The sequence below is a fragment of the Gossypium raimondii genome, chromosome 8 (assembly GCF_025698545.1).
Source record: "Gossypium raimondii isolate GPD5lz chromosome 8, ASM2569854v1, whole genome shotgun sequence".
NCBI classification, from domain to species: Eukaryota; Viridiplantae; Streptophyta; class Magnoliopsida; order Malvales; family Malvaceae; genus Gossypium; species Gossypium raimondii.
This window is the reverse complement of record NC_068572.1, coordinates 19,755,230-19,763,748: the sequence shown is the minus strand read 5'-3', so window position 1 is coordinate 19,763,748 and position 8,519 is coordinate 19,755,230. Positions and strand designations below refer to the sequence as shown.

At 36.3% G+C, this 8,519-nt stretch overlaps 2 long non-coding RNA genes across 2 annotated transcripts; both read left to right on the top strand.

The window, feature by feature from the left end:
* Positions 1 to 2,609: 2,609 nt before the first annotated feature.
* Positions 2,610 to 3,423, top strand: LOC128042945 (uncharacterized). Its single transcript, XR_008198564.1, has 3 exons — positions 2,610 to 2,807; positions 3,039 to 3,266; positions 3,384 to 3,423. It is a non-coding gene; the product is annotated as an uncharacterized LOC128042945 (long non-coding RNA).
* An 84-nt stretch (positions 3,424 to 3,507) lies between these two features.
* On the top strand, positions 3,508 to 7,973 carry LOC105790979 (uncharacterized). The gene is made up of 7 exons (XR_008198563.1): positions 3,508 to 3,890; positions 4,023 to 4,103; positions 5,402 to 5,549; positions 5,714 to 5,764; positions 5,877 to 5,926; positions 7,469 to 7,810; positions 7,923 to 7,973. It is a non-coding gene; the product is annotated as an uncharacterized LOC105790979 (long non-coding RNA).
* The last annotated feature ends 546 nt before the right edge of the window (positions 7,974 to 8,519 follow it).

Here is an 8,519-nt window from a genome sequence, read left to right as displayed (position 1 = left end):
TTGTTTGGATGACAAACATATTTCAATCGATCAATTACAAATGGTAAGAATTTTTTATTATATTCAATCTAATTTAATTTAAATATTTTCTTGTTATATTGGAATTTAATATTTTGTATGTTTTTTAATATATAGGCAAAAAATCGAATTTTGGAGACATATATTTGTAATTTATCCACTCCTCCATCACTTTTAATCGAGCCCTACTTGAGAGATGCGGGATTTTGTACGTGGCCCTTATGGGTAGGGGGTGTAAATTTGACCCCAAACTTGTAAGCACGTTGGTGGAAAGGTAGAGACATAAGACACACACATTTTATTTTCCAAGCAGCGGGTGTACTATCACACTAGAGGACGTGCAGTTACAGCTAAGATTATCGGTGGAATGGGCTGGTAGTGACTGGATCAATTTACATAGTCGATTGGAGAGACGAATGCGAGCAACTTTTGGGGAGGGTTCCGGAAACGATTTATGGAGCCTGAATAAATATGAATTGGTTAAGAAGAAATTTTTGTGGGCTCGATGAGGATTTGAGTGAAGTCCAAAGAGAACAACACGCTCGAGCGTACATCCTTATGATCATCGGGGGGTCTCTAATGCCCGATAAGTTACAAAATCTTGTCCATTTAAAGTGGCTGCTAAAACACATTGACTTTAGAGAAGTGGGCAAACTCAGTTGGGGTCAGTCGTGTCGGTAATGTTATATTGAGAGATGTGTTGGGCAATGAAACCATAAAAAATTAAAATCAATGGTTGCATGCACACCATTTGAGTGGTTTATCTACACCATGGAGTGATTTATCCACACTGTATTAGCAACTTGTATCTACACTATTGAGTGGTTTATCCACATTGTATTAGTAGTTTTTATCTGCAATAATGAGTGGTTCATCCACACCATACTAGCAACTTTAATTTACAAATATGTTCTGCATGCACAACCCATCGACAGCCTATCTGCAAAACTTTTTTATCAAAAAAAATTCTGATGGTTTATCCACCCTTTTTATTATTAGTGGTTCATTCACAACAATGAATGGTTTATCCACAATGTGGTGTAAAGGTAAAAGAGTTATGGGGAACTCCTACTGTTGTGTGTAACGGAGTTGAGTAGGATCTATTTTAATAAATTAAAACTGCATCACCATTCATGAGCACGTGCGTACATAAATTGTGGATTCTAAAATATTTTGATATTGATGTGTTGATCTAAAGAATTGATACTCAAAATCGCTTTTTGAGTGTGATTGTTTTGAAAATTGCTACTTGTATGAGTCATCTACTGTTTGCACTGATTTACTTGTGATTGAACTCACACTGAGCTTCATAAGCTCGCTCCCAAATTATTTTCATCTTTACAAATAACTCATCAAGTTAGGGCACGGCCACGACATCTGGAGGGTCTCGGCTTGGATTCATTTTTTCATATACATAAAAATATTTTAGATTTATTATTATTAAATTTCCATTATTCAAAGACCGTATTGTTTTATTTTTAAACTGTGGCATGAGACTTAAGTTTTAGGGTTTATAAAGCATGCATGACATTTAATTTGGATTTAGGATGTTGAAACATGGAATTAAAATTAAATATGTATAAAATAATTCTAATTTTTCTTAATTGAAACTAAGTTGAATATCACTTTTTCATTGTTAGATTATAAAAAGTTTGAGTAATAAATAAATTAAAAATTAACTAAGTTTTCAAAAATAGTCACCGTTACAAGGAAAATGTTAAACTTAATGGTTTTTGTTAACTCATGAGTTTTTAAAAATAGACTAAATTTTCTTCCGAAATAAACAAATGTTTTAAAATTATTACTTTATAAATACAGGTCATTTCGGTGACAAATGTAATCTTCTAAATTTGGGGTATTAGAAGTTTTGATTGTATCTTTATATATATATATAAGAAGACATTTTTTATGCAATCGTTTTCTGGAATTTTAATTATTTGCTACTGAGAGTAATTTAGCTATCTGTCAGAAGACGGGTTGCACATTGGTTCAAGTACCTGAACGCCCAAATGATACGCCTTGGAATTATACTACTACTAAAGCTATTCAAAGATGGCATTACTTCAACAGTGGCTAAGGCAAACATTCTATGTTTTTGTTCATTTTAAGTTAAATTCTCTATTTCTACCTAATTTTTCTTCATGCAATCAACAAAATCTATACAAGACTATGTAATAGGAATTTTACTGCAAAGAATCTATATTTTCATATAGTGCTTGAGTCAATGAATGTGTATAATAGATTTGCTTGACATTGACTTGAATTTTTTTTTTATTTGTCAACTAGAAACTAATTACTCAATTAGGACTTGATTTGGAACAACAAATAGATAATAACATTATTTTTTATCCCTTTTGAGGTTATGTGTATATTTACCATCATTCTTTTTCTTCTTCTTTCTTTTTGAAAAATTGACTGGGCTATTATTAAGGGAATAAAATATTAAAGTTCAAAACAAAACCACAGCAGTGCTGGGCTAATAAAAAAAAATAAAACATGGGCTACTTAAAGGGTTTGAGAAGCCCGTAAAAACAAAAACAGAAAATGAAGCCTAAATGAATGCAGAAATAGAATCGTCATTTACCAGTCAAATCAAACAGCCTGGACTCCATTATTTTCCAACTTTTCATTTCATAAGCGCCAGGCTTTTCAGGTGATAGTAGTTTCCAAGAAATCTTCTGCTTTAGCTATCTTTTGCCATTTCATTTCATCTTCATCAACTCTCTTCAATCAAGATTTCATGGCCATCTCCCTCCAAGATTCAGTTCTTCTCTCGTCTCCCCCACCAGGTATCTTTCTTCCCCTTTTTTTTTTACCCTTTTTTTAATGCCTCTTTCGCTAGGTCATGCGCTTCAACGTTCTCTGTTCTTTGGATGAATCGAAAGACAATTTTTTGGAATTGGGTTTTGTTGCTCTGAATATCGTCAATAATCGCTCCTAGAATCGATTTATCTCTAACTTCTGTTTTCCACTTGTTGATTATTGTTTTCGAATCCCCCATCATCGTGACTAAATCTAAGCCCATGCTTATGCCTAACTTGGTTGCCTCTAAACATGCTAATGCTTCTACTACAAACGGAGAGGAAACGTTGGAGTGAAGAGTAGACTTTGAGACTCTGATTTCCCCATTCTGACCCCGGGCTACTATTCCTGACGCTGATATGGAGTTATTGATATCAAAGACTGCATCAAACTATATAGACTCCCGTAGCTCTACCTCTTTTTGTCCGAATCTAACGGGCGTAGAGGTAAGTTTTCTTTCTTGCAATCCTTCAAGCTCTATTAGGTAGCTCTGTACTTTAAACGCTAGATCCCTTTCTGATGTGTACTTCCTCTCGTGAACCATTTGGTTTCTCGAGCTCCAGATAACCCATAAGGCACAACAAAATACTCGGATCTGCTCCTTTTTACCTCTGCTGAATACCCAGGTGAGCCATGACCATACATTCTGATCTACATGTTCTATTACCCATGACATGTTGATACTGATCCATGCATCCATGCTTGTAGGGCATTGCCTAAACACATGGAAGCTATCTTCTTTTGCAGAGCAGCATCGTGGACACCTAACATTAGTGGTCACTCTCTTATATCTGAGATTAACTAGTGAAGGGATATAGTTCCAGGAAATCCGCCATATAAGAATTAGGATTTTTGTTGGTAATTGTAAATTCCATAATTTTCTGTAGAAATCTTTAGTTTCGGCGTGTACTAAATAGTTACTAGGATCCAAGCTAGCTTCTTGTAATAGTTTGTAGGCACTTCGAACTGTAAATTCTCTGGAGAGTTTCTCTTTCCACACTTACATGTCTTCACAATTTGTTCTCGCAAGAGGAATCTGCAATATTTTTTGAGCGATTTCCTTTTGAAAGGTAGTTGCAATTAACTCCTTCCACTTCTTGTTTATGGTATCAATAAGATCAGAAACTACAGCTAACTCACCTTTGTCTTCTCTATTTTGCCACATCTCGGGTTCCATCCTTGGTATCCAATGGTCATCCTAGATAGATATTGCGTCTCCTCTCCCGACTCTCCAGATGAGACCATTAAGAAGGAGTCCTTTCGTTGCCCAAATACTTCTCCAGGTAAGAGACGGTAAGTTTCCCAACTGTGAATTTAGGATACTGGATCTTGGGTAATATTTGGCTTTAAGTACTCTGGCTAAAAGTGAATTTGGGTTATTAAACAATCGCCAACCCTGCTTGGCTAATAACGCGATATTAAACTGATTAAAATTACGGAAACCCAACCCGCCGTTTTCCTTTAAATAGCAAAGGTTTTTCCAAGAGCACCAATGGATTCCCGTTTTTCCTCGATCCTTTTGCCACCAATATCTTGCAACAATACTCTCCATTTCTTCACATAGTGACTTCGGGAGTAGAAAACAAGCCATTGAGTATGTCGGTATGGCTTGTAGCACTGCCTTTATGAATATTTCTTTACCACATTGCGATAAAAAACGAGTACTCCAATTTTCAATCTGTTGCTTCAATCTGTCTTTTAAGGCTTGGAAATATTGTTTCTTTTTTCGACCTATCATGTTTGGCAAACCCAAGTATCTTTTTGGCTCATCTAAACTTCGAACTCCCAATAAATTGACGATTAGATGTCTTTCCTCTTCAATCGTATTTTTGCTAAAGAAGACCGTCGATTTGGAAAAATTCACACATTGACTTGAACATCTTTTATACTTGCTATGAATTTCCTTGAATGCAAGGGCTCCTTTCCTCAACGCTTCTCCAAATAAAATGCAATCATCTACAAACAGTAAATGTGTTACCTGTGGACCACTTTTACTTGCTTTTACTCCTTTTAGTAGACCTTCTCTAGTTTTTATTCTCATTAGGCTAAATAGTCCTTCTCCACATATTAAGAAGAGAAACGGGCTCAAAGGATCGCCTTGTCGAAGCCCCCTTGTTGGACAGAAAGTTCCTCCAACACTTCCATTGAGCACTACTTGATAAGAAACTGTAGACATGCAGTTCATGATAGAGGTGACCTATTTCTGATCAAATCCCATCTGCAACACTGTTTCCTTGATAAATCTCCATCCAACTCTGTCATAAGCTTTGCTCATGTCAAGCTTAACCGCCATGTATCCCATTTTTCCCATTCTTTTTTGTTTAAGTGTGTGCAATAGCTCATAGGCCAGCAGAATATTATCTGAGATTAATCTACCTGGTACGAAGGCACTTTGCGCACTGTCAATGCATTTGTCTATGGCACCTCTAAATCTGTTTGCTATTGCTTTAGCCATGATTTTATAAATAACATTGCATAAGCTAATAGGCCTAAAATGGGTCATATTAGAAGGGTTTTTGATTTTTGGGATAAGAACAATATGAGTTGAGCTAATTTGACTAACCTCTATTTCTCCATTAAGGAGGTGTAGGCAGAAAGCAACCACCTCATCTCCTATAAAGTGCTAGCATTTCTGGTAAAAAAGAGCAGGAAATCCATCTTCGCCAGGTGCCTTCGTGGGATGCATTTCAAATAAGGTTTCTCTCACTTCTTCTATTGTATAATTCGCTGTAAGTTTCCTGTTATCGTCTTCTGAGATACACCGATAAATTCCCGAGAGTAGACGTTCATAATTCATTTGATTTTCTGAAGAGAACAGATTTTGAAAATAGGATTGTGCAATACTCTTCATCTCCTGAATATCATTCGTTTCCTGGCTGCTGCTATTTTGTAGCTTGCTTATCCAATTCCTCCTTCTCATTTGCATTGCTTGACTGTGAAAAAGGTCGTATTCCTGTCTCCAAGTTTTAGCCAATTTAGTCTAGCTCATTGTTCCCAGTATGTTTCATCTTTTTCAATTTCAAAGTTAACCTGGATCTTTGTGTCAATCATCTCAGCTAGGTTGGAATCATCCCTTTCGGCTTCAATCAATGCTGATAGTTTGGCTGTAAGAAATTCATTTCTCCCCTGTTTATTTCTTTGCACCTGTTTCGCCTAGTTTACAAGCCCCTTTTTAAAAATTTCCATTTTCTTCAGAAATTCTTCAGACGCCATCCCCCATAAATGTTTAGCTTCATCAACAAATGAGTCTTCCATGATCCACTAGGCTTCAAATTTGAATTGAGTTGCTTTTTTCCGTTGGTCTTCCTTATTTGTGTTGACGAAAATGGGACAATGATCAGAATAAGAGACTACCAAGTGTTCAACTCTTACCTCAGGAAACATGGAAATCCAACTCTTATTAGCGACACCCCTGTCCAGGCGCTCTTGAATGTTCGTTTCTGGTAAGTTTCCTCTCTCTCAAGTGAACCGTCTACCAGAGTATCCCACATCGGATAGTTGGCAAAAATCTAAAGCTTCTCGGAACAGCTTCATTCTTCTTTCATCGTTTGGCAAGCCTCCACTTTTTTCGAATTCGAACATTATTTCATTAAAATCTCTACAGACAAGCCAATGGGTGTCTTCCTCTTTATGGAGATTTTTCAAAATAGCCCATGAAGCTTCTCTATCTTGCACATATGGAGTCCCATAAAAGCCAGTAAAGCGCCATTTGATATCTCTTTCATCATCAACCACCACCATGTCAATATGTCTTTTAGAAAAATTCTGAAGCATAACATTGATATCATTTCGCCATGCCAAACACAAACCTCCTCTAGAGCCCTCCGAATCAACATCAATTCCATTCCCAAATCCACATCTACGTCTAATTCTTTCCATTCGATTTCTACAAAGCTTAGTCTCTATAAAGAAGACAATTTGGGGATTATAAGTCCTCAACAGATGTGAAGCCTTGAATCGTCGTAGACCCCCAATCCACGGACATTCCAACTCAGTATTTTCATTGCGTCCGGTCGGCTTGCCATTTGGTAGCCGCCGATGATAAATGATTAGGATCCACCATTCTCCTATTTGCCAATATGTTTCTCATCTCTTCTCTTCCTGTTAGATCTTTATTTTCCCCTCCAGGCCTTTTTTTCCCCTCCTCCCCTACTAGAGCTATATCTTCTAGATCCTGATCCATCGCATTAGGGGTTAAATTCTCCTTTCCTCGTACCGTGTATGATGAACCTCCCTCCAAATTAAAGCCAAGAACTAGATCAACAGATTTCCCATATTTTGTTTTCCACCCCGGGTGCTTCTTGCCCATTCTGAAACCTCCAAATTCTGCATCAGTTCCTCTGTTATTGCCATCTCCTTCCTCCCTTAGCCAGATACTATTCATTGATAATGACCTCCGTGATTGTGCTCTGATAGATATGTCCCAGCCCATTTCTGAAATTTCCACTCCAAGGTTCATTTTTGCCTCGCAAAACGAGTCATTATGCCCCAATCTCCCACAATAGAAATATAACAATGATAAACGTTCATATTTAAAGGTGACATATGAACATTTTCCACCAAAACATATTTTCTTCCTCCTTTTCAAAGGACGCCTTATATCGATTTGAACTCTAATTCTCATAAAATTCCTGTTTTCTTTTCCCAGATATGATACATCATGTTCCATGAAATTCCCCAAGAAACTACCTAACTGGGCAGCCAAGATTTCAGAAAAAAGGCCAATAGGGACATCATGAACTGAACCCAAAAAGGTGTCAGAAATAGAGAGACCTGTAACGGATCCTCTCCTAATTCCAATTTGTAAAGGACCAGCAGATGGAACCTTTCAAAACCCTATTCAAATCCATGATGTGAAAGAATTGAAACAAATACCTTTTTCCTCCCAGATCTCGGATTCGTACTCCCTTAACCGGAGGCCACAGATTCGCCATTGTACTTTTCATTGTTGGGAAGTCGGTCGTGCTTGCTATGAGAAAACATCCTACTAGTTGAGTGGTCTCACCCCTATTTTCCGTACTTGGATCTGTTGGGATGTGAATAATTTCCTCCTCTTCTTCATTAATCGACAATTGGGCTAACTCATTCTCCATACTTTGCAGGTAAAAGTTTTTTCAGCTTTTGTGGGTCACAATTCCTGTTGCAAGAGAAGGGCAAAGTAACAAGGAAAAAACAAATAATGAAAAACCTAAAAACTCTTGCCAGTGGCGGCAGACAAAGTCGTGCTAGGGTAGCAGACTTATAATCACTTCTTCTTTTTTTTTTACTTCTATTACTACAATTATAAAATAATAATATATAAACAATTTAACACTACCTTTATCTTTTTACATTTATGGAATATCCAAACAAACTTTTATTTTTACTTTCTTCTAAGTATCTAAACAAACTTTTTGCATATGTGTTAATGAATTTTATTTTAAAATCAATACTACTTAAATTATCAAAGTAAAGAATTAAATTATTTCAAATCTTGCAGTTTATATTATAAATCTTATTAATATCCATCATAGTTAAATTAGTTGAAACTGAAATTTGCTTCCACTATAATTTTTAACCATATTGTTTCAATTCTTCTACTCTAATTTAATGAAGTAATTCCATGCATCTTCAATTCATGATGGTGTTAATATTTCGCCTTTAATTTGGATGACTTGGCATGTAAGGGTGGATTAGTTTTCTATTATTTGACACATGTA